The sequence below is a fragment of the Aquila chrysaetos genome, chromosome 9 (assembly GCF_900496995.4).
Source record: "Aquila chrysaetos chrysaetos chromosome 9, bAquChr1.4, whole genome shotgun sequence".
NCBI classification, from domain to species: domain Eukaryota; kingdom Metazoa; phylum Chordata; class Aves; order Accipitriformes; family Accipitridae; genus Aquila; species Aquila chrysaetos.
In genome coordinates, this window is record NC_044012.1 from 15,985,142 (window position 1) to 16,010,912 (window position 25,771).

General features: G+C 38.9%; 1 long non-coding RNA gene across 3 annotated transcripts in view; it reads right to left on the reverse strand.

The window, feature by feature from the left end:
- LOC115345818 overlaps nucleotides 1–25,771 on the reverse strand; it is a 131,197-nt gene that overhangs the window by 99,179 nt on the left and 6,247 nt on the right. For all 3 annotated transcript variants that reach the window (XR_003924938.2, XR_003924937.2, XR_003924939.2), the window contains exons 5-6: nucleotides 20,121–20,180; nucleotides 14,884–15,091 (exon numbers count right to left, since the gene is read on the reverse strand). This is a non-coding gene — a long non-coding RNA (uncharacterized LOC115345818). The remainder of the gene's footprint in view (nucleotides 1–14,883; nucleotides 15,092–20,120; nucleotides 20,181–25,771) is intronic.

The window sequence follows — 25,771 nt, forward strand, 5'->3', positions numbered from 1 at the left end:
CACAAAAGAGAAGCCTAGCCTCACCTTTGAAGTTGTAAGCCTTAGTCAAATTCCAGAAAACAACAGACATACATGACAATATATTATATAATTTATTTTGTGAACTAGACAGAGGCACACACATACTACATGATCTGATCGGACGCAAGAGCAAAACATAGTATCAAGTAACAGGTTGAAAGTGTTTTCTTTGAAAAGTAGTACTAAACTAAACAAATACAATTTACAGATAGCCTCATGGAACACTAAACATTTAGAAAAATAAGGAAAATGTCTCTTTAATGCATAAGCCATTCAAAATTGGGCCCCAAGTGTTGTGCGAGGCAAACTACAATAGAGCGCCTGCAGGCTGCTTCAGAACTGCACAGGCACTGAATGCAAAAAAGAACCACAGTGCTTCCACGGTGGCATCAGTTCCAATTCAAGCACAATAATAGGGCAGAGCACAGTATTCTTCACTTGCATCACAAAAGGAAAAGACCAGCAATCTCAAATTTTGTGTACATGCCCTAAAATGGATGCTAAAAAACCCACAACAAAACCCCACAACCCTATTTTACACGGGGTTCCCCATACACAAATTACAAACCTCTACTTTATATAACTGATTAATTTATTGCAAATCTTCCTTCCCTACAATATCATTTTCTTTGCTTTCAAATAACCCATAATTTCCAACCACTCCCATGGCACAATTTAACCTAAATAAATCCATTCAGGTATACTCCTGTCATCAGTTATTTTGCAGAGTACTAAATTCTAACTATGTATTACGGAGTGAATTTTGTACACAGATATGACATTAATTGGTGATACAAATAAAAGGCCAGTTTCAGTGATAAATTTCTTCTGGTGAGAACTGAAAGCTTCACCTACAGCTGCTTCTCTACAGCTCTGGAACAAGATCATATGCTGTGCCAGTAACTCTGCCCATAGTGGTATCTTTAGATGAGGCCATCACTTGTACCTGCTCTGTTTTGATGATGCAGCTACACAGAGTATGTCACCCCAGAGTACTCTGCACATGTAAAAGGAGAAGATTTAGAAAGATGACAGATCTGACCATGTATCGAGCTGATCCTACACACTGTGCCTCTAGAATGGCAACATTCTTCAGGGTGAGAAAACAGCTTGCTAAATCATAAAAATGCAGATCTTGCCAAGATGGCAAGTAAAGACTAGCAAATAATGGAACGTCTTTTACTAAGTCTAAGCAATGCTATACAGAAGCAAGTGAGGCATTTTTTTATCTGCGGAAAAGCTCATCTTTGTCAAAGAAGGGGCAGAGATTATTTTAAAGAAGGAAGCAAGGAGATGACTGGAAACAGGAGTCCTGGAAGACAACTGATGAGATACAGCCTGATGGGAGCCTCTGATCATTAATTTGCAAAGAATCCAGTATCTTGTTTTGCAAGATACTTTAAGAAAAAGCATGTAAGTGACACAATATCTGAGTGCAACACATTAGAGATGGGATGATATCTTGATATAGCCATACATGTGTTTTTTAAAGCTAAAAAAGAGCATTTTGACTACTTATTCTGAGGTCTTAGATGAAAAAGGATGTAGACTTTAACACAGTAACACCTCCGTTGAGCTCTCTAGATCTTAGATGCATTAGAACATGTCTCTCAAGAAAATTACAGTGTTTAAATCAAGACTTCAAGTGACAGAGAACCTACTGGGGCAAGATGTTCCAATGGTTAATTACACTATGTTCATTATGGTACACAGGGCAAAACTACTCTGCTCAGGAGACATATTAAAGTCACTAGAGGACAACAACCTAATCTGCTAGCTCCAATTTAGTTTGTGAAAGAAATTCAGGCTAGAAAGACAAGGCATACACACTCTTTCTTAATGCAGGAGGTGGCATACTATATTCCACAAATGAGTGTAACCACCTCCTTATTTTCCATGTGCCTTAGCATAGTTTCCAGGATTATCTGCTCCATGATCTTGCTGGGCACAGGGATAAGACTGACTGGCCTGTAGTTCCCCAGGTCTTCCTTTTTTCCCTTCTTAAAAATGGGGGTTATGTTTCCCCTTTTCCAGTCAGTGGGAACTTCCCTGGACTGCCACGACTTCTCAAATATGATGGGTAGTGGCTTAGCCACTTCATCCATCAGTTCCCTCAGGACCCACGGATGCATCTCATCAGGTACCATGGACTTGTGCACCTTCAGGTTCCTTAGATGGTCTCAAACCTGATCTTCTCCTACGGTGGGCGGTTCTTCATTCTCCCAGTCCCTGCCTTTGCCTTCTGCGACTTGGGTGGTGTGGCTGGAGCACTTGCCAGTGAAGACTGAGGCAAAAAAGTCGTTGAGTACCTTAGCCTTCCCCGTGTCCCAGGTAACCAGGTCTCCTGTTTCCTTCCAGAGAGGGCCCACATTTTCCCTAGTCTTCCTTTTATCACTGATGTACCTATAGAAGCTTTTCTTGTTGCCCTTGATGTCCTTGGCCAGATTTAATTCTATCAGAGCTTTAGCTTTCCTAACCTGATCACTGGCTGCTTGGACAATTTCCCTGTACTCCCCCCAGGCTACCTGTCCTTGCTTCCACCCTCTGTAGGCTTCCTTTTTGTCTTCGAGTTTGTCCAGGAGCTCCTTGTTCATCCATGCAGGCCTCCTGGTGTTTTTGCCCGACTTCCTCTTTGTTGGGATGCATCGCTCCTGAGCTTGGGGGACGTGATCCTTGAATATTAACCAGCTTTCTTGGGCCCCATTTCCCTCCAGGGCTTTATCCCACAGTACTCTACCAAGCAGATCCCTGAAGATGCCAAAGTCTGCTCTCCTGAATCCAGGGTAGGGAGCTTGCTGTGTGCCCTCCTCACTGCCCTTGAACTCCACCATTTCATGGTCACTGCAGCCAAGGCTGCCATTGAGCTTCGCATTCCCTACCAGCCTCTCCTTGTCGGTGAGAACAAGGTCCTGCACAGCACCTCTCCTTGTTGGCTCCTCTATCACTTGGAGAAGGAAGTTGTCATCAACACATTCCAGGAACCTCCTGGATTGCTTATGCGCTGCTGTATTGTTCCTCCAACAGATAGAGGGATGGTTGAGGTACCCTATGAGGACCAGGGCTTGTGAATGTGAGGCCGCTCCTATGTGTCTATAGAGGTCTTCATCCGCTCAGACTTCCTGGTCGGGTGGCCTGTAGCAGACCCCCGCTATAATGTCACCTGTCCCTGCCCTCCCTTTAATCCTGACCCATAGGCTCTCGGTTGGCTCCTCATCCATTCCCAGGCGGAGCTCCGCACACTCCAGCTGGTCATTGACATAGAGGGCAAAACCCCCTCCTTGTCTTCCCTGCCTGTCCTTCCTAAACAGCCTGTATCCTTCCATTCCACTCCACTCCACTCACAGGAGCCATCCCACCACACCTCTGTGACGCCAGTATGATCATAGCCCTGCAGGCGTGTCCACTTCTCTAACTCCTCATTTATTCCCCATGCTACAGGCGTTTGCATAGAGGCATTAATATTTTATCCCAACTGAATTTCATGTGGAATAGTGGTAATAATGTAATTCCCAAAGCTGACTAACAAGTCAGGCCTGTGAGGAGGTGTAACCTCTTCTGTACGTGAAGCAGCCTCAAATCTATAGCTATCACATGTGTTAAAGAGTTTAGTTTCACATATCATCCAAAGTCAGCACTCCAGCTACACACTGGCTCCTAACACTATTCTTGGCACTGTTTATAAGTAGAGTACCATTCAATTTTGGTCTTGAGCATCATCTAAATGCTTTGCACGGGACATTTATCCTAAGGGACATCACAGATGACTATGCTCATCTAAAATCTGGCAAGATTACAGGAGAATAGCATGTAGGATATACTACAGAAAAGAAATTTCAACTGGCTGGGGAAAATATCTATTCAGACTTTTTCATCTTTAACTTCTACACATTGTGTATGCAATATGCATTAACAGTGAAATTTATCAATTCAGCTGCATTGTGTTTATAATATAAATAGCCCTGTGTTGAAATCTTGAGACAAAAAGATATTTTTTAAGATATTTTGATCTGAAAAAAACCCTCTTAAAATGAAAATGAATACTTATACAGAGCAAATGAAGTGATTCTCTCATATCAAATATTTTCAAAAACCAGTTTTACTTCTTCTGAAGCTTGTTTTTAATGGAAATCCACTTTTCTGTCACAGGCACACATAGGTTAATTAGAAATACTCTATGAAAAATACATTTTTGTTTGATTTCTCTGTAATCATGGTATGTGTCTTCCTAGAACGGAGAACCAAGATGTTTTAGTATTATGATCACAAATAAACATTTAACCTAACAGAGTACTGCAATTTCTGTACTGAAGCCTTTTTAAAAACATTTACAATGATGTAGGTTTATGGATGAAGTTATACAAATACATACTCTTAAACTACTTTAAGAGAGAATTCAGACAGAAATTCATACTAAAAAGCTTTTAGTGCACATTTTAGGATATTCAGCAGAACATAAAAATCACTGCAGTAACATGATGCAAAGCACTGTACTGGCATCAAATCACTCCAGTGGATCAATATCGTTCAAAGAATTTTTAAGAGGAAAACCTCACAAGGATCATGTAACTGCAATCTTCAGCCTGTGCATCTGTCAGAAAGCCCACAGCTCTTTGCATCAGTTTATTCTTATCCTCTTCTCACTATTAATGCTTCCAGATCATTAATTGCCCTTGATGTTCTCATGGTATTACCCACCCTGGGGCCCCAGGTTCTTCCTCAGCTCCATGCAAACCACCATAACCCCAAACAAACTGGCCTCCAACAGCTCAACACCAGCACGGCTCCACTGACCAAGCAGAGGCAACTATAAGAAAGAGTATATGGCTTTTGAACAGATTTCTCAGGCTAATGGGGATGAGCAGAGCAGGATGAACGAGTATCATGGTTTCCTCAAAAGGTGACATCTTAAGTGAGCTGCCTACCATTATGCAACAGGACTGGCACCTCACAGCACAGTGCGAGTGAGCAGATATGATGAAATGCAGTCTGGGATACCAAGCAAAGGCTCATTGCATGAGTTAACCCCTTGTGAGATGGTAACCTGCTGTGTGCTCACAGCTGATCTGGAGGAATTTGTAATGCCATGTGAACTGTCAATGCACTGATGCTAAACTGCAATCCACTGACTAACAATCTGTAGAGCATGGATATATAAGCTTTACATTGGGGTAGCTACCCTGATACACTCGTACCAGTGCTAACGTCTATCATACTGAGCTGTAGTTTACACTCAAGATAAAAAAACCCCAAACAACCCCATGTGAACAACCCACATACAGGTTGCTATCCAGTAAGTGCCAAAGCATACCAAACACCAGGCATTATGTGCTGTTTTTGAAAGAGCATATTCTGTTTACCTATTCAGTTTTGCACAGAGCTCTAAAATTAAACAGGCTAATTTCTTGGCTGGGAAAGTAGATTGTCAGAAGAGTGTTGACCTCATAAAACAGGCTATCACGTATCTGGAATTTCTCGTGTATACGTTTCTTCAGACAGAAAAGCAAAGTCATCTTGTATTCTAGATTCAGCCAAGATTTCCAGGCATCCAGATAATAGATCCCAGGAAATGCCAGACATGCTTAGATACATTTTTGTCCTGGTGGTTTGAATACGCACAGCAAATCCAGTATTCCTGCAGCATACAACATTTCTGTATGCAATCACCTCATCGGTAGTGATTCGTGTTTAAAGTCCTAAACACATAACAAGGTTTTATTCTAAGAGGTAATTAGGCCATCCTTGATCATTGGAGGAATGATCTTGGCCAGCAACTTTTTCAAAGATGAGATGTGTGGAGAACATGTTACTTCGAAAGGCTACACACAAAAATCAAAGTATGTGCACACTTCTGTATTTTGAATAGTTAACAGTATTATGGTTAATTTCTTCTCTGCAAGTTGGGATGTTTGCTGTTCACATCAGATCATTATGTGAAAGTGTAAAGAACAACGAATTAATAGTTACTTGAAGATAAACCTGAAAAATAATGTTAAGACACTACTGGTCAAGTACTGGAAGTCAAGGGAAACAAGTACATGAGAATAGCTTGTCTAGAGTGTGAAGCAAACTGAAGCATCAACATGCTGGAGTAAGAAATGTGCCACCACTGCATGGGCAAACTGTGCTTTGGGTCAGACATGGAAATAATGTCAGCATAGACAGTAAAGACCTCTTCTGACTGACTAATTAAGCCTGTCTGATTTTAAGAAGCCTGTCCTAATGTTGCAGAAAACATCTGCTGGATTCACTGGTCCCAGAGAAGCGACATTGCAAATTCTTTTGGATGCAGTGTGAGAATCTCAGTAAGAAATATGGATGGTAAAGCCAGAATTCAGCTTCAGAGTGGGTAAGTTCCACGGTCTCAAATTAAAAAGGAAATACATTTGTGACAGACATATAAAAGGAAGATGCAAACTTGCCTTGTGCATTTGAGATATTTAACACAAATAAAATCTTACCATCTGATAATGATACAACCTGTAATACTTCACATCAAACCTAGACACAATATATTCCTGGATATCTCATAAATCATAGTGAGTGCCATGACAATAGATAATTTTCCAAGTTGCTGAGCATCTGCTGAGCACAGAATATCTGTATTAAATAAAAGCTATACATTAAAATCTATTTTTAAAAGCTTTTTCCTCTCTCTTTGGCAAGTTCTTTTTTTTTTTTTTTCACCAGAAAGTAATTATTACCTATACTTCTTCCTCCCACATATCCAATGACATAATGAAAGGGAAGCTATAGTGCTGATCTAGAATTTAGAAGTTCTGCATGGATTACAATTTAAAGCAAATCTGATTTCAGTCTTTATCTAATTAAGAAAATGTTATATATTTCTTTAACATGTATAAGCTAGTAACCCAACTTCCATAAAATACACTGCAGTTACCAATTTAATGAACTGAAAGGACAGCTTAAAAAACCCCAAACCCCAGATTTGGGGAGATACCACAATTTACTAACTCAGAATATAAAACATTAAAATTATAATTATTACCCTCTTAGCAACATAGATGTGTCACATCAATTTTGAATTAGATGTCTATATTGAACAGGAAGCCAAAGTAAACAGAGCACGTCATTTTAACATGCTTGCTTAGACCTGTATAATTTTCAAACTTAAAAAAAGCTACAAAACAGACATCTCTACAGGAAAAATAAAACAAAATAAAAATTCCCCATGGCTCAGATCCAGCCATCAGACATAAATTCAAAGAATCAAAACTCATGCATTTGAATTGCTCCTTTACAAGTGGCCAGTAAGGCACTTTGTGAAAATTACTGGTTTTCAAATATTTAAGTCTTACTTCGAGAGGAAAAACTCTTTCAAAGAATAATAGATTTTTTTATTCTACCTTCAATGGTCAGATTTCCATAATATGAACTGCTTGATAGTCACTTTCCCTTTAAATTATTTTTTAACCATACAGGCAGTCACATCTGATTTCTGATTCTCCTTACCTTACTTTTCCTTTCAATTACTTCAGTTCTTAATAGGAACAATAAGAGTGCTCATTGCATGTCCTCTGTGGGACTCCTGGAACTTAGATACTCAATAGACAGGTGCATAGATAAGGATTCAAAGTCTTTGTTCCACTGTCCAGACAGAATATGTTTAATCTTTTTTCTACCTTTTCTATGCCATTTAAACTTTAACCTAGTAGTAACTTTTACTGCCTTGATTCACAATTCAAAGGTATAAAGATGAAAAGTCCTTGCCTTGGAACGTAGCTTGAAAACTTCATTCTTAGTCTGTATATCTTTTGAACTTCTTCTTGTGGTTTTTGTCTTTATTTTTCCAGGGTGCCAACTTTACAGTATAGGACTTTCCAAACCTAACAGCAGGGCTACTTGGAAGGAAGAAAAGTAGAGCAAATTTGCCCAGAATCAACTCACCTTAATGGAAAATATTTAAATTACTGACCAGGGTTGATTAGAGGGTAGTCAGTCCATTTCAGCCCCATATTTTTAAATATGCCGGTAGTGACAGACTCTTGCATATCATTGTAAACATACACATTAGCCCATCAAGCATGGGACAAAGACCCAATATAAAAGTAATAGAAGAATCACACTCTGTACAGCATGAAACATATCACAATCTTACAGAAATAATAATTTACAGTAGCAAGCATGATACATAAGTAATGTATCTGGGTACCTAAAAGAAGAAACCTTTTACAATAGCTGAGATAGATGTTAAAAGCATATTTGTTTCAGAGCAGGTAAATATACAAATTTCTGGAAAATTCAAATACGTTCCAGGAGTGTGAAAGGTGGTGCTGCTGTATGTCACACTGATTCAGTCACGATTCAGCGATCATGCTGATTCAGTAACGCACCAAGCTGCTAAGCAAGGTGCCAGAGGCATGGGTACACATGCTGATCTGGCGCCTACTCCGAAGGGACTAGCCATCAACAGAAGGGCGAGACATGAACCATCTCAGTTTGCCAGAGGTCACCTCTGAGAGCCCATCTTGCTGTTTCAAACTTTGTATGGCAGCTATCCTAAGAAATAAAAGGTTTCTCTGATTCTTAAAATGTACTGCCTTTTACCTCTCTCTTGGTTTAGGGAGTAAAAAAAGCAAAGATGGAAATGGTGTATAATGCCCATCATCTGAACTGCTTTTCAAAGCTATTAGCTGGAAGAGCTCAGTTTTGTAGCTCCTTTAAGACCTTCTAACAAGACTGTCACTCAGCTATGAAAAGCAGCATTGCCTGCCCACTGCTAAGGAAAAAACCCAGCACAGCCAGGAGGAAGCTCTGCACCTCTCCCGGCATCACTCCCTAGAGTCCAATTACCATATCCTGCAGTCAGGCTAGGTGAAGAGCAATCTGCACTTCTGGGCATGGGGCTCGCTCAGGTGACTACATAAAAATAAAAACAGCTTTATATAGCTAAAGCCAAGTGGTTGTATGTTCCTTGGAATAAGACAACCTGCAGAGATGGTGATCCAGGTTGGCTGCAGAATTTTCCAGGGCCCAACAACACTTTGAAAGACCTAGCTGGATAATTTTCATTCATACAACACAAACAGCATTCATATATTTACTTATTACGCAAGGATTTAAATGAGTGGAAAACAAAAAGATAGTTGTGTCCATCTAGCACCCTTTAATCAATTACTATACTTTCATATCAGGAAATGACGTCCTATCCCCCCTCTTTAAGGAACTATCATTAAATCTAAAAATTATATATTGTGAAATCTAGCCCAAGTATTGCTTAGCATCCTATTAGAACTCCTACTTTGCGAATAAAAACTAAAATCAGTAAGTTGCTTCAGGAACACACCCATTGCTTATACATGTTAGCACATTATTCAAACTACTTCAAAGTTACTAGAGCACTGTTCTTTACTGAAGTTATCTTTACCAATTAAAGGGAGATCAAATGAATGCCCCCTTCAACAAGGTGAAAGCCATCAGGAAGGCAGGATTACAGCATGCAGACTGTCAGGTAGCAATGTGATTACCAACATAAATCCTGAAGCTATAAAAAGCATTTAAAGTAATTATGTAAAGGATATGCCTTCACACTCTATCATTTAAAAACCATTTAACTCATCATTTAAATTTACTAACAGATGTAAACTCTTTTCAAACACAAAACTGACGACCATCACTGCATTCTCCGTGCCTTGAAAGAAATTTCAATTTTAATTTATAGAGCCATACAAACTTCTGAAGTGCTTCATTCACCATTCAGTCTAGATTTATAACCAGGCAATAAAAAAATTAAAGGGCATACATATACTGTACTTATGAACTTCTGTCATTAAAAAAAGCCATCGATAAAGATCTTCCTTCTCTTAAGCATGAGGGACTTGGAGAACCACCACAGAGAACAAACAGTAGATCTGCAGAAGTCAGAGGGACTATTCTAGCTATCTCAAAAAACGTAAGTCTTCAAAAATCTATTTAGAACAACTTAAGAGTATGAGTTAACTCTGTCTTCACTGAGGGGAGGTGAATCAGAAGTTATAAAGAAAAGGCATGAAAGATCTGGGACAATAACAGGTTGGAAAGGAAGAACGCTTCAAGGAGTTGGGCATACACTAGACCTTGGACCTTGCAGTGCTGCATGTTCAGGCATCCTTCACATCCAGGTCATCAACAGTGAGATCCTCTGACTGCCAACTCCATTCTCTGCTCATTCTTTTTGAAGGATGGGAAGGGGCGCTGTAAGTCTGTTTTAAGCTCCTCTTTCTTGGTCCCTGTTATTCAAATACCCAACAAGCAAGTGATGCTTGGTGAACTGAAGTGATTCCAAGCACCATTCCTCTGGTTAAATGCTGCTGCTCTTACTGACCTTCCTGGCTCTTTCTTATTTTCAGGACTCTTCTAGATAACTGCTAACAACTGAAGTTATTTGGAATACAAAATATCAAGAAATTGCCCCAAAAAATGAGAGGGGAAAAAAAGGAGGGGTAAAGACCTGACTGTGACCCATACATCAAACTGCTGCGTTTCCTACGAAAACTTATGTCAACTAGTTTTACATAGTTTGCTTTTCAATTGTAAGTTCTAGCTTGATCTGAAAAAAAACCAGTTCTTCACTATTCAAACTAAATATACAGTCCATACGGACTACAAAAAATGAGGTCTGAACATTTCTCATTTAGAGCTATATGGTTACCTAAGAAACATGGAAGTTTATACAAGAGTATTGAATGAATTCTGGAAAAAGTCCACAGAGACATTTTCAGTGCTCTAGGACGTCTATAAAGAAGGCCTGACAGGTTTTAAGTTCTGTTATCTATTTGATTCATACCAGAAGATTTTTTAAGTATGTTAAGCCTATTCTTCCCTGGTTTTCCTGCTTGATTTACAGGTGATATACTTTCAAATTTAAGACTTTAACAAATACCTCTCTCTCAAATATTACCCAAAGATATGCTTAGATATTTTACACACAGATATGAGTCAAAGAAATCCACAAAATTCAGATTTTAAATCACTTATTCCCTTTGGCATACTCGGTCTTCGTTTTTGTTATGCTCACGCTGGCACCAATTCTTTAACTTTCCAGCTTTCACACTCTGCTCCAGACCCCCTCAAATTCTAATACAAAATAAAAAGAAATGTCTGTGACAAATGAATCTTACAGGAATTCTTTACTTTATAAAGAAATAATAAAAGAAATAAACCTATTTTAAACCTCATTGGAACCATTTGAAAATAAACTTTTTAAAAAGTTGGTTACAGGGGGAAAAGAAAAGAAGAAAAAAAACCCCATGAAGTTGGTTTCCATGCCATTTATGATTTTTCCCCCCTCATTCTCTTGGAAGCAGAGAAAATCTGCATGTTTTCTCCATGTTTTGAGTCACTCAAGTAATACAGTCACTTCTAAGCTAATTCTGAACTTTGTAGAAATTTCAAAGTGTGTAAATTTAAGTAGTAACTTGAATCAAGCAGTCAACATACAAAAGCTAATTCTAAAAGTATAAATATTTATTTGTATTTAGAGCCAGAGCTATCTATTTGTCTCTTTTTTTTTTTTTAAATCAATGTGGGTTTATTCAGTAGTCTTGAGGCAGTTAGAAATCATTGTATTGGAATCAAAGAGTACCGCGTATTTTGTCTAACAAGAAGCTAAATATATTTCATTGCAAGTGTTCAACAGATTAAAAAAATGCTTCCTTTACCCTTCTTATGAAAGCAAGGGAAAAGTCCTAATCAATGTATTTCCCCCCATATTCATCCAAATACCAGACACTAATTGTATGTCAGGCGCAAGCATGACTGCCTTGAATACAGAGTAAGTCTAGAGTGGCAGTCAATAGATTGATTATTTAGTAAAGCTAGGATATAGATAGACACACCCTACAGTTTACAAAACTGTCACCAGCAATATTGATTCTGTAGATTGCTTCCAACAGGTTACCGTTCATTCTGGCTTCATCTATGACTTTCTGCCAGTTTTGTTGCTACAGGCAATAAACTCACAAAACATCCCAGCTACACCGAGCAAAACAGCTATGTCCTGTACTCTTAATTCAGAGACAGATATTTAGCCTTTTACAATCTATCCTCAAAGGTATAGCAGAATCACAGTCGCCTTGTAAATTTACAACTATTACTGTGTTTTCTTTGCATCACATCAGCACACAGGGCAAAAGTGTTGCTCACAGCTTAACGTGTTGAACACCAATGCAGAGAGAAGAAAGAGACTGCCTCCCTGTTAAAAGTACCAAGCGAGACAGTCAGGCAGTGACCAACTTAGTTTCTAAATCAATTTCTCCAAAAACACCTTCACAAAACCTGCATGATATAAAAGAAATGAAAACTATATCTTAACCTCAAGCTGATTTACAATCCCTGAGCATGCAACAGAATTGCTGTGGGTAGTTATGACAGCACTTTCAAGGACAATTATCGACATTTACCAGTGTGCTGAAACTATGTTAAAAAAAAAAGAGATGCCATTACAGAGGATCATGAAGTTATCTAAAAGAGACTGCAGATTTAGTACTGTTAACCTGGTTAAATTGAGCGAGAATTGTACACTGAGACATTTTAATCTCCTCAGAAGGAATCACTGACCTGAAAAATTGCAGCACATGAAACAGTACCTTCTGGTGTCCTCTTTTCTTTGGTGATGTATACATCAAAACCAGTTAAAATTCTGTAGGCTTTAAGATATTAACTAGACATAATATACCACAATCCATAAAATGCAAACTGTGGGAAGGGTAAACAAAAGGAGATACATACTGCCTTTATGTCTCCCCTAAGCATCTACTACTGTGCACTAACTACTGGAACAGACAGGACCTTTGGTCTGAAGTTGTAACTCATGATATTATATACATATATATATATACCTATGTCCTTAGTGAATGCTGAAACCAGGTGAAAGTGTCCTTGCCATCGGCTGTGGTCATTACTCCTTATCAAAGGTTACTTACCTCATGTAACTAGACTTAGAAGTGTAGCCAACAGACTCAGCCCCTCATCCTCACCTGTTAGAGCGATGTATGTTTGTGATCTCAACCAGCGAGACTGAGTTAGGGAGCAACGTAGTCACATCTGACATGAAGGGGGAATTTCCCTTAACAAAACCAGCGCTGATCAGCAGGGCTTGCTGGGGGTGAGGATTTTTTAGCAAGTAGTATGAGCCATATTTCGCTGACTCATTAAGACTGCCAACTGCAGAAGGAACAGTCCTTTGCTCCATGCTATGATTGGGTGTATCCCAACTAACAGCTACTGCAAATGTATCAAACAGAGAAAGGAAAGGAAAAAGTCAAAGGCAAAGGACATCCTTGCCTTGGGCAGCTTCTGATGGGTGGCATTCAAATAAAGCATATGGAAAATTGTAGAACAGTTGGGCAGAGGTTATAAACTGATGTCTGAAATTAAATTTCTCCACTACTACAAAATGATAGTCCCAAAGAACCCTATTGACTGCCTTCTCTGAACCTAATGGTAGGAGGCAGCAACTTTTATTCTCTTGGTTAACGTGATCAATGTGTTTAATGCTTCTTAAAGTTTATGAATTGTAGAGGCTCTTGGAGTAAAGCCAGACTGGTCAGTGTGGGTGAGCTGGAAGGGCTGGAGACAGTCAGTTTGCTAAGATTTTCACTCGTATTTCACAGACTATTTTAATTAATTATATTGCTGAGCAAGGCTTTTGGATGAAAGATTTGATACATCTGAAATAAGAGAAAAATACACAGCACTTGCACCCAGTTCTGGACAGCTCCTGAAAGGTTTCTAATGGCATTTGTCATAGAACTTCTGGTTATCTCCATTTCCAGCTTATTTTTTTACAGGAAGCATCAGTGAGCATCCATTAACATGATACAGGTGTCCTTTCAAGGTGAACTGCTCTGTTACAAGGGTTTTCTGAATCCTTTGAATGATATTGTAGGTCCAGAAAGCACATGTTATGGGCACTCTTCTATTACATACTGCTTGTAGAATCTGTACTGAGACAAAATTTCTCTTTGCACACAGAGAAGAATTTTTGTTGGGCTCAATGGCCTCTTCTAAGGTTGAATACGACTGAAGCTCAGTGCCACTTAGACCGCAGTAGACTCTACTGGGTGTCGGACTAGGTTCATTAAAAATAAAAAAGCGAACCAAAAAGCCCTCCTCAAACCCTGTAATTTGTCTATTTGAAAGCCATTCAATTAACCTGTATTTAAAAAAAAAAAAATAAAGGAATAGCAGCATGAATTCTATGAGAAACCCTCAAACCATCACTGGGCCTCCTTTACCACAGACATTACTTTCCATCTTTCACAACATCTCACAACAGTACAGTGATTTCCCCAGTGCAGCAAAGTGAAAGAAATAAAATTAGTTTTCATGCACATGGTAAAGTCAAAACAAAACTCATATTGGTTCAGTAAATTTGCACAGACATCTTCCATTTAGTTTAGAGCCATCTTCCCATTCTGAAGTTTTTATCCTCATTATTTTTCTCCCCAAACTTCTATGACTATCAATACTGCTCACTTTTCAACCTCTTTTTACATCAGAACAAGCCCCAACATTGCTATCTGAAACACCCTACATCTCCAATAAACATGCTTTTGTTGAGAGGATGTGCCAGCTGCTTAATTAGCTTGAATCAAGGAATTTGTCTGGATTTTTGCATGATGCTGCATGTCCCAAAAGCAAGACTAGATGATAGTCTTTGAATGTGTGCTCAACAATGGGGGCAGGGTGGGGGAGAAAGAAAGAAAGAAAAAAACCCTTGCCAATGTGGATTTATACTTATTGCCTAGTCATATGCAGAGTAAGTAAAGGAAATTAATTGGGGATCTATTCAGATGGATCAGATGATACAGAAAATAAACATTTATTTCATAATGCTGCATACAAAAAGCATTTATACCATACCTCAGGCTGTACTGGTGACTGTTTCCAGGTTCAATTTAAAGTGTAACCTTGAGTGTATAGACACTGCTTTAACTTGGAGGTCCAGCACCTGTCAGGCACCCCTCTCTGGCTGGGTAGGAAGTCAGTACTTGAACATAAAGGTGCTTCCCGGAAGTCTAGGTTAGCAACTTGCAGCAGAAAGCCCAATGCTGTCCAAGTCAGCCAGAGCCTGAAACAGAACATGAAAAGATCTTCAGAAGAAAACCACATGGCATTAGCCCATAGCTTTCCTCAAGTGAGGAATGCAAAGAAATGGCTCCCTGTTTTGGGGAGAATTATTTGGGTATAAGGCTTTGCTACAATATTGGTGTGAATCAGATTTCTGAAGAATAAAGACCATGTGCAGCAAAGTGCCCAGGAAGCTATTGAAAGCTGCTGCACACATAAACCCAAAGAACAAAAGATCAGTCATGACCACAGTACCCACGCCACTTTAAACAGTACCACAGCAGTTGTTTGGACAGAAACCTGATACTTGACATTCCCTGGGACTATTCCCAGGAGGAACTTCTAATTTCTAGAAAACTGGCATAAGCAGTAGTCAGCAGCATTTAATAGTGCAGCTCCCAAACATTAAGAAACTAACACTTCTCCATAAAAGGAAAGAGGTCAAACTTTCAATTTTGCCTAGTATTAAATGAGCACCTTTATTAGAGACACCAGTCTACCACTTCACTAGTTGAGGAAAAAATATAAAGCATTACTTTTGCATTTCTAGTTATGTTTACTACTAGGTGAATCTCACAGCTTTTTAACCACCACTTAAGTAAGCTAGCTCTATAACACCTGCCCTGCCTACTTCGCACCCCAATTAGGCATCAGATATCAAGGTCATTTACTTTATAGCTGAAGTTCAGCTGCTTCTGTCATGGATGAAGGATGCCCTGTATAAGGGCTCACACAGCTGTATTACTCAATTGTATTAATGCATGAAGTGACTTAAGCCACCTTAGCCCAATAGCTTTTCTTACCATTCACGTTGTGTCAGCAGCACACAAGACCCTTGCTATGGGAAGACTATCAAGAGTTCTAACAGCCAATGTCCTCGGTTATATCCAAAAGGAGTTTCAAACAGCACAATGAAAAATAACATCTTAAGAATCAAAACCATGACATCTGAAATCTGGTACCACATGTATCCCCTCCAAAACTGACGTGACCTTTCCCTGCTTAGTTTAAGAAATTTAGCAGCATGTTATCATAACATGGTAGGGTCAAATTAAATGTCAGTTTGGTCTTTTTCCTGAAGGATAACTGAAAACTAAAAAACAATGTTCAAGATTCTTCTCAGAAAGTAAACTTTCATTTTAGAAGGCTGTATTTATAGAGGATGATATGATTTGGGTTTGGGATTTTTTTAATCCAGCCTTTGTTCTTTACCCATTTGTCATGGCCATAATCTGAAATGTTAAGGACAGAAAGAATTAATAAATTTCTTCACACTAATTAGCAAGAAGAAAATGTTACAAAGGGAGTACTACTTTGAAACAATTCTTTAAAACTAAGAAAAAAGTATATGGACAGATAGTGGTGAGAATAAAGTTGATCTTAAAGAAATATTCTAAAACTTCTAGACTCCTGAAAACATAAAACAATCAGAGATGAGAGAATACCAGAAGTACAGATAAAAACACAGTGTAAAAGCTTAAGCAAAGAGGATGAAGAAAGGTAAAAGATCAAAAACTAAGTCAACCTCAAAGTAGACACCCAATATAAAGAACAGAAATTTTAGAGTTTATGTAAGAGTTAGTAAATGTTCTTCTAAAGAAATGTTTTGTAACTTTAAGGAAGGTTTGCCCATTTCGCTAGAAGCCTTTTATGTGTTGCTCCATTATTAAGGATTATCAAGAGAATTACAGTAAAAGCTATCTTCCTCTCACTTGAAAAGTTCATCTACCATAGTGTGTCCTTTAAAATTACTACAACTTTAGGTCCTTTTATGAAAGCTTAAAAGATAAGACTGAAAATAATACTGTACAGCCTCTGTTACAGGGTGCATAAAAAAATAAACACGACATGTTTAAATCTACTTTCTGTCTAACCAAATTAAGAGACACTGTAGAACCTGAACTAACTCAGCTGTACAATTTTTATTGAAAAGACACTGATAAAACGTTAAAGAAACTAACAAAACCACACAACAAAAACTAGTTCCATGCAATAAAAACTAGTTATGCTTAACTTCAAATGCTCTCCCTCGATCTTTACATCAGAAACATTACACTCTTCAGTTCAGGTGCTAATGTTGTATTGCCTATCACTTGAGTTAATGAGCTGCAGAATGTAAACAGATAATGTAAATTGTGAAACACAGCTCTGAATTACAAGTCCAGTTACTTAAGATGTGATGAAGAGCAAAGCTTAACTTAGAGAGTACTGTGCAAATGACTCTGCACTTACCATACAAGAGAGCAACCTCAAGACTGCTTTAATTTTCACCAGCAGCCATTCACTCCCGCTGCTAAGGATGAATAAGGCAACTAAGGAAGAATAAGACCTACGGAAATAGTGCTTAGGCTCCTTCACAGCCACATCCCCTTACACAAACAAGGAGAGCATGATAATTACTATATTACTTAATAAATTATCTCAAGGAGTTCCTTTGGTTGTCACTCTGCTACAGTGCAGACCATTCTCACTATGCAGCATGATTCCTCAAGCTCTCCTTAGAAGATGAGTAATTTCAAACATAAGGCTCAATTCAGACACATGCAAACCACCCTCCTCTGAAGCAGCAACAACAAAGGACAAACCATCCAATGGAAGCCTGTACGGTCTTTCGTTGCTCCTCTTCACCGTGGCCCTGACTCTTCTGGACAGCCAAACCAATGCTGCACTATATCACTAATATATAGACACTGATCAAGGTAGTCTGAGCTTTGCTACTCAGCTCCCAAAGGGTGAAAGACCACCACTGCTTAGGGACCCAACAGAGGTTTCAACTTCTGCTAGCTTGCTTTAAACACACCACCAGCAAACAGAGCCCAGGAACTTGAATTCAACAGTGCATTTCTGTACTTATTTATAAAGCCTTTGTCAGAACAGCAAGCAAGAACATCCAAAGCAGTAAGCCCACAAAATTCTTCTGCAAATTTTGGAATTATCAATACAATGAAGAGCTCAAGATCAGCCCACACTGCACACCTTTGATGGGCTGTAACACACATTTCAGCAATAACATACACATCAGTTCCACCTCCAGATTCCTCAGAAGTCATTTAATGAGGAACCAACACCCACACTAGCCTATGAAATGGGAATAATGATTAGGGAAGTGCAATGTCAAATTTAGGCATTTTGCAATTAAGGTGCATGCTAAATCACTTTAATTCCAATAATCTCTCAAAACGTCTTTCCCACTATACTCAGAGGAGGACAGAAACGTTTTCCATTAGCCAGCAAATAGAGACAAATAAAAAATTCAAAGCTAAAGCATCTCAATGCACAAAAAATGCCAGGGATATGTAGCTAGAAGCATGGATGACTGCCTTAAGGCTGGGAAGATCTTCCTAAGGCTTGTTCATACCCAAAACCACTGCAAATGCTTGTAAAAAGCTTGAGAAAGAAAGGTTAACTGTCTCACTTAAGGCCTTATTGGAAGACTGCAACAGAAACAAGCCAAATGCCCCAAATCATAGTGCATTACCATAATCACAAGGCACTCTCTAATGAGTGATCTCCCGAACAACAAACTCATTTGAACAGGCATTGTTTGACACATGCCATCCTATGCTCAAAACCATGGAGGTTTTGGTAACAGCAACATTGCTGAACTATATGTAATTTTTCTGAGAGCTGTTAAAAGACACAAAGAAGTGTTCCTTGCCACCAAGTTATATAGTGTATTCTAAATTATTTTCTACTGTATAACAGGAGACACAAGCAAACCTTTTTTCTTATTTTTGTCTAGTTGGATTCTTAATTTATTTCAGTTCACTTTTTACATTCTTAAAGATGTTAAAATATATCTAGCTATGTTTTCACTTGATGTCTAGCACATGTAGTAGAATCCTATTCACCTGAAGTGGAATTAAAAAAGAAAAAAAAAGGTATTTGACAAAACCAGAGTGGCCTCAGTATCTCAGGATAACCACAAAAAAAACCCTAAAATACCACCAAAAAACACCCCTCAAAACTCTAAAAAGACAGTTTAGCTCCAACAAGGATTATACAAATTCAGATCAGCAAACATTGCACATATAGGACGAGGTCCTGCTGTGAGATTTACAAAAGTCCAGCAAGGGGAAGAGCAGGAGAATGCTGGCTGCTGGAAGGGTACTCCACAAAGGCCATATGCCTCTTTGTTGCAGACCCCCTCCAAAAAAGTATCCAGCATGGCCTAGAAATCAATTTATAGAAATATTCAAGCCTGTCCTGTTAAATGACTGTGTGAAGTGGAAAAGGAACTAGCCTACTTATGAATAACTGGCTATGCTCACATTGTGTTTAGCCTGGGGAAAGAAGGGTTTTATTTGTTTGGGGGTGTTCGTGAATGTTTGAATACTTGCTAAAGCAACAGTTATTGCTGAAAACACCTTGTTTGAAAACGCAGTAACAGCTGTGTGTTCTACAGTCATACATTACAGTGAAAGCTGGTAATTTTTTAAATGCAAAACATAATCCCCACAAGTAAAGTAATGGAGCTCTCTAAATTAAAAAGCTCCAGCACTCCTCTCAGCCAGGAGCATATGTATGACTAGTGACTGTGGCTGCAATGGTGTGCACGTGCACACGCACACACATTGGTGGGGGGAAAAGAGCTAATAATTGGGTCCTACTGATTCAGTGTGTGAGCTTTTCCAACCTTGAGCAAGATCTCCACAGGAGATACCCACCACAGAGCCAGATCTGTGGACTTCTGTGCCACAAAAGTAGTGGTTCTTTGCTGCTTAACAGAACTCGGTGAGATTAAGATAAAATGCTTCCTCTCTACATGGTTCTTTTAACAAATCAAGGATTTTGCATGTGACAATAGACAGTTAAACCATTTATTTCCTCTTTTTAATTCTTTTGGTAAATGAATAGAATTATTTTAATATTAAAGAACTATACTACTTGTGAAAGCAATGAGTGTACTGCAGTAGACAGCAACTCCTGAGAAATTAATAGATGCAATTAGTGAACAGCTATTAGTTGAATATACTCTCGCCTTACAAACGAACACTAAGATGATTGTCTTATTTTCACCTCATACTTACTTGCCAGCACTGCATGTAAAAGCCTTCTCTTCTTTTCACAACAGGATCAAGAAGTCTTCCCTTGAAGAATTTATTAAGAATTAGTAAGCAATACAGTGTGCCATATTTCAAAAGAAAATTTACATGGTATATAAAACAGCAGAAAAGGCATTCCAACTCAACCCTTCTTCAAGCTGTGACATACACTGCAAAAACCCAGATGTCTTAGGAGAATGAACATAAGGCGCAGCTAGCCTGACCAGTGGGATTCAGAGGAGATTTTGCCTCCCTTGGCATGAGCAAGAAACATCTCTCTTGTCACCTGCAACTACAGCACTCTTTAAGGTCTTCACAGTGGACTACAGCAAATCAAGGGGGTCTGATTGATAGACTGATACCATAATCAGTGAGGACCTGCTTCAGCAAAGTAACTAGCTTTTTATTATACTGAGTCAAGTAACATAAGCACTATGATGATGGAAGACTTTCATACTATCTGCACAGCTACATCAGGAAGGATAGTGGATTTCAAAGAAGAATCAGGAAACATATTCCCACAGGAATTACTATATACTTTTCAACAGAAGGCAGGAAACAGAACTTCTGCTGGAAAGAACAAAAAAACCCAACCAACCTAATAGCAGACTCATACCATTCAGGTTTTGTGCACTAATCAGATTGTAGTGAAGGGAAACAATAAACGTATAGCAAATTAGATGCTATGAGATATTTCAGAATTGATTGTATCATTGCCAAGTTCTTTGTCACATTAATAATCCCAACTAGAATTGCTGCTCTGAACAATTACAAGGCACTGAGATTGCTGCGTAAAGTTAGGCAGTAACACTTTTTAATCACAATTGTGAGGATAGTGTCTGACCTAGTCGAGCAGACTATATGGCAGCTGCAGGTGGCATGCCTAACAGCATGCTGATTTTCATCCCTGGGATTCTAGGACTAAAATTGAACAGCTTCCCTGTAACCTCTTACACCAACCTGGAAAACTGGATGCCCTACAGAGAGCACAAAAGGCAACAGCACACCTCCTCCCTGGTGCAATCTTTCCTGGAGCTCATCTAGAGGCAGCACAAGTTTTCTCTACTCTTAATGCAAGCCTGTGCCTTCAAGGAAGGACACGGAGCCAGGGAATCACTACTCATCCCCAGTGATTCAACCTGTGTTTCACAGCAGTCTCACAATCCAAGGAAGCTGCTACTTGTTGCTCCAGAAGTGTTGAACAGCTCTGCTGGTCAGGGAGGCAGGCTAATTTTTATGATTTGGTAAAGCAACCCTCTCGTTTCCCCAAACTCATGCGTTTTTTTCCCCTTAAGGCAAATATTATTATAAAAACTCCATAGCCAAGCCTATAAATTAAAGTCACCTAACACTTTCCATTCTAAGATCCTGTATTCCACAGCAGATAACTGCTAAACTTCAAACATTTTGGTGGAAATAGTCTATCTACTACAGCTGTTTCCAAGAGCGGGTGGTTGCTGGGAGGGTGGAAAGGATGTGACAACTTCCTGGATATGTCACGAAATCTTTTCATCAGGAAGTTCCAGCATTAACAAACTTTAGGAAGGACTTGAGAAGCAATAAATCAGGCTCGCAATAGCAACCTTAACATACTTCAATGTTGTTGCTTTGTACAAAACAATGAAGGCAGGTCTGAACGCAATGTAACCAACAAAAGCAAAACACAGTGGCTACTGGTAAAACTCACGGCTTGACAGAAAAATTAGAAATTAAGTTTCCAGACTTTTACTGTTCACATAACATGGGTGGAAGTAGAAGGCGGCAAATAAATCCACTGTCACAAAGCTTCTTAGGGCACGACCGACAATGGAACCTAAACCCCCTTTCACCTTGATATAGTCAATATCTTGAGTTAAAAAAAAAAAAAAAAAAAGTAAAAAGTGTTATAATTATCCCAATCTCCCCCATCCAAGGTCGCTCTTTTGCCTAGTTTAAACCCCAAAATATTTTAAATTTTTTACAGTCCACTTGATTTCAGGAAAGAGAAGTTCTGCATATTTTGAAGGAACACTTGATAAAACAATAGAGATACTGACTGCTTTGTTTTTCTGTTACCATGAAAAACAGTTAGTGGCTCAGTCTCACTATCCAGGAATTTATACCATGCTCATCCCTATGAATCTTAACCAATCTTAACTGCCCCAATTCAGGTGCCAATGTCAAATGAGTGAAACATTAACTCAAAGGTGGGTTTTGACAAAAAAAAAAGAGATAGCTCTCCTACTTTTATGACAGTACATCAAATACATCACCTCAATTTGCACTTATTTTGTGTGTATTACTTAAAAAACAAAGGTGTTAACAAGGAGAAAGATAATTGCATTTCTCTAAAAAAAATTCACATTAAAAATGGAGAGCAGTTTATGGAAGCGAAGAGTTACATGGAACCGCTATCACCAGCAGAGTTTACCATCTACTAAATTAGCCTGAATTTAATTCAGGTACTGTGATAATAAGACAATCTACCTGCTCAGCTACCATGAGAATGATACTAATGGAATTACCTAGACAATCTGGACACATAAAATATATTTTAGAGGCTATTTCACAGTGAGGTCACCCAGTACTAAAGCCTGATGAACTAATTTTGCTAAGAGATTTCAGCACTCTAGTTTACAGAAGATTGTGTCACATGAGAAAAATCTCCTGGGAAACTTGGCCTTAGGAAAGAGAATGTCAGTAGGTGAAGAGTGCTGAAGCTGTGCAACTGGAAGCTCAAGGCAACACGCTGACAGCATAAACTGTTAGTGAAGCATACTTGGAACAAACCATATTAAAAGACCTAAAAATTACATGATGATGGCCATTAGATAGCTTTAACATGTTAACTCTAAAATCACAAAGGCAGTCTAACATGCAACCTCAACCCTCCTCAGTAGTTTTAGAAATACAGATGGTACTGGTGTTAAGCACTACAAATGGGATGGTCTGCAGCTTTTTCAGAATGGCTCCAGGAAGTCAATATGCAAAACAAAAAACGAAGAAAGCCGGCAAGCTAACACAAAAACCCCATCAGCTCGCTTTAGTTGTTAGAGGACATTTTTAAAAGTCACAGGGAAAAAAAAACCTAGAAAAGCTGTAGGAAATACCTTATAAAAAAAAAAAAAAAAGTCTGACAGAATCAGTAGGGGACGCCTGTAACTAATGAGAAAATGCAGGCAAGCTAGAGAGGAAGATCAGGTCAGAAATGCCAGATATGATGGAAGAACTGTATGATGTGACAGTGGAGGCCCTGGAGACAACAGACAAAGACAGAAAAAGCAGAGAAAGAGACAGCGCTCAAGAGACGGTGCCCAGAGAGAGAAAAGAGCAGGTTTTCTAGCGGGGGAGGGGGGGGGGGGGGGGGGGGGGGCGAGAATCTGAGGACCCAGGGAGAGCCAGTATATAAGAACCCAAAACTGTTTGCCAAGACTATTTACACTGATTTAATCATGCAGAGTTGACAGATCTCAAACTAGGAGCATTGTGGGGAGGGAACAGTGAAGATAAGAACAGGAAAGAAGGTAGATGGTAGATTGCCTAAGTTTTTAAAAGAGCTTTTGCTAAAGCAGTTTTAAAGAAAGGTGGCCACCATATGCAGCAGAGATCTTGTGAAGGATGAAAGGAAGAAAGAGCGAAGCTACAGATCATGCTGATGCCAAACAGACAATGAACATGGAGAAAGCAGCCTCGGAAAAGCTAGAGGAAACACTAAATCCAAAAGAGAGGGCTAAGAAAGGCCACCCAAGAACATGAGGAATCAAAGTACTAAAGAACAGCAGATTAGAGAACAGAAAAGAGACTGTAGATCAGTGGCCAGAAGCAGAGAAATCTCATTTTATAATCTGTGCAGCCTGAAGGGCAAAGAGGCAATACAGAGCTAGGAAAAAAATTTAGTTATAATACTGTACAAGAAGGAAATAAAAGTAGCATTAAGAATATCCATGAAACAGCCCTCCCACAGGTTCCAAAGAAAATTAATTAAAAAGTTATTTTAAAAAGGAGTCAGGGTTATCATGAGGAAAAAGAAAGTAATATTTAGTTGATTCTCCACCTATTAATTTCTTTTTAATGGAGAAGCACCAAATTTTTAGCTTGTCTTCTGGACTTCAAACATTCATGATTTTCTTCACAGACAGTAGAGCATGCCCGCAGAAGTCATACAGCTACTCATAATTAAAACACCACTAAAACTTAGATTAGAGTAATGGGTACAGGCTGTATCCCTCATCACTACACTTTTCAGCACCAAAGAAACAGGTTTTTAATCAACATTGGGCCAAAACCAAATGAACAAAACAAACAAGAAAACCCAAACAAACAAAAAACCCCACCCAAAACTGCCCATGTCCATCAACTCTTCCTGTGAAGATCCCAGCTTTGGAGAGAAAGGAGGGTTGTTCAGTGTAGGGTTAGAAAGTCCCACAGTTAAATAGGGCAAAGAGTGCACTTCTGCTTTAGAGAAGTTAGCATTTGCAGCAAAGCAGCTGAAATGCAAGCATCTCTCATTGACCAAAATGAATTACAGAAATTAAAGTTAGAACTATTTTAAAGCATGCAAAGAAGCAGGACCACAGTAAAAAAAAAAAAAAAAAGTTAAGTGAACAGCTGTAATATGAAGCATGTTAAATGAGTCTTAAACATTTGAAGGAGAAGAGAGAATTAGGAATCTAAGGACTACACACAGCTGTTTTTGTTGTGAAATGTTACCTCCTCATATACAACAAAACCAGTGTTAGTGTATCATAAGAAGGGAAAAAACCTAAAAATCACACAAGAGACAGAGGAAGGGATGCTTTTGAGCAAGAAGTATTTACAGAATTTAAGCAGTTACCACAAAGAGATACTTTTGATAAAACTCAAAAGCATCAAAGTGGAGCAATTCCACCACCCTTGCTCTTACAGGGAGCATCACGAACTGCCCATTATCAGCACTTCTGTTCTGCTGAAGAAGAAATTCTCAGTGTGAGCAAGGTCTCTGCATCAGGTCTCTCTTGAATCATGACGCTTCCCCCCCAAATAATCTGAAATGTTGATTCAGACATAATTTAAAAATAAGTAACTTAAATGACAAACATAAGAGCATACAGAAAAGAATTTCAAGACAAGATGCTGGTGACAGCTACAGTTCTGTGCTGCTTGAGAATAACCTAAAGCATATAGCTTTAACACTCTGCATGTGATGCAACAGATCTTATGAAGCTGGCGGGGGGGCGGAACTGTGCAGCAGTTTTTAGCTCTACAGCTGAAGGCCTGGATTCTGGCATGCACGTAAGCATGTAAGTGAAGAAATACAGCTCCACTTCCTCACCAGTCTTACGCTGGTGAAGATTTGTCCTTGACACAGACCAGGAGAGTTTTGTAACAGCTGGTTATGGCTGTATTTTTTCTATTTAGTACCACCTGAGTAGTACAAGCAGATGTAGTGTATTAAAAAAAAAAAAAGCAGCAAACTAATCACCCATCGGACTGTTGGTTTTGTAGATAATTTCTCAAATTGCTTGTTTTTCTTTTTATACACAATAACACACAAACCAAAAGCAAATTCCACCTCAAACTTGTTTCTATAAAACTTGTTTCCATAAAGTCTCTAAAGCAGATACCAACCACTGTGTAATGTGTGTACACTACTAAATGTGGATGAATTCGTACTGACC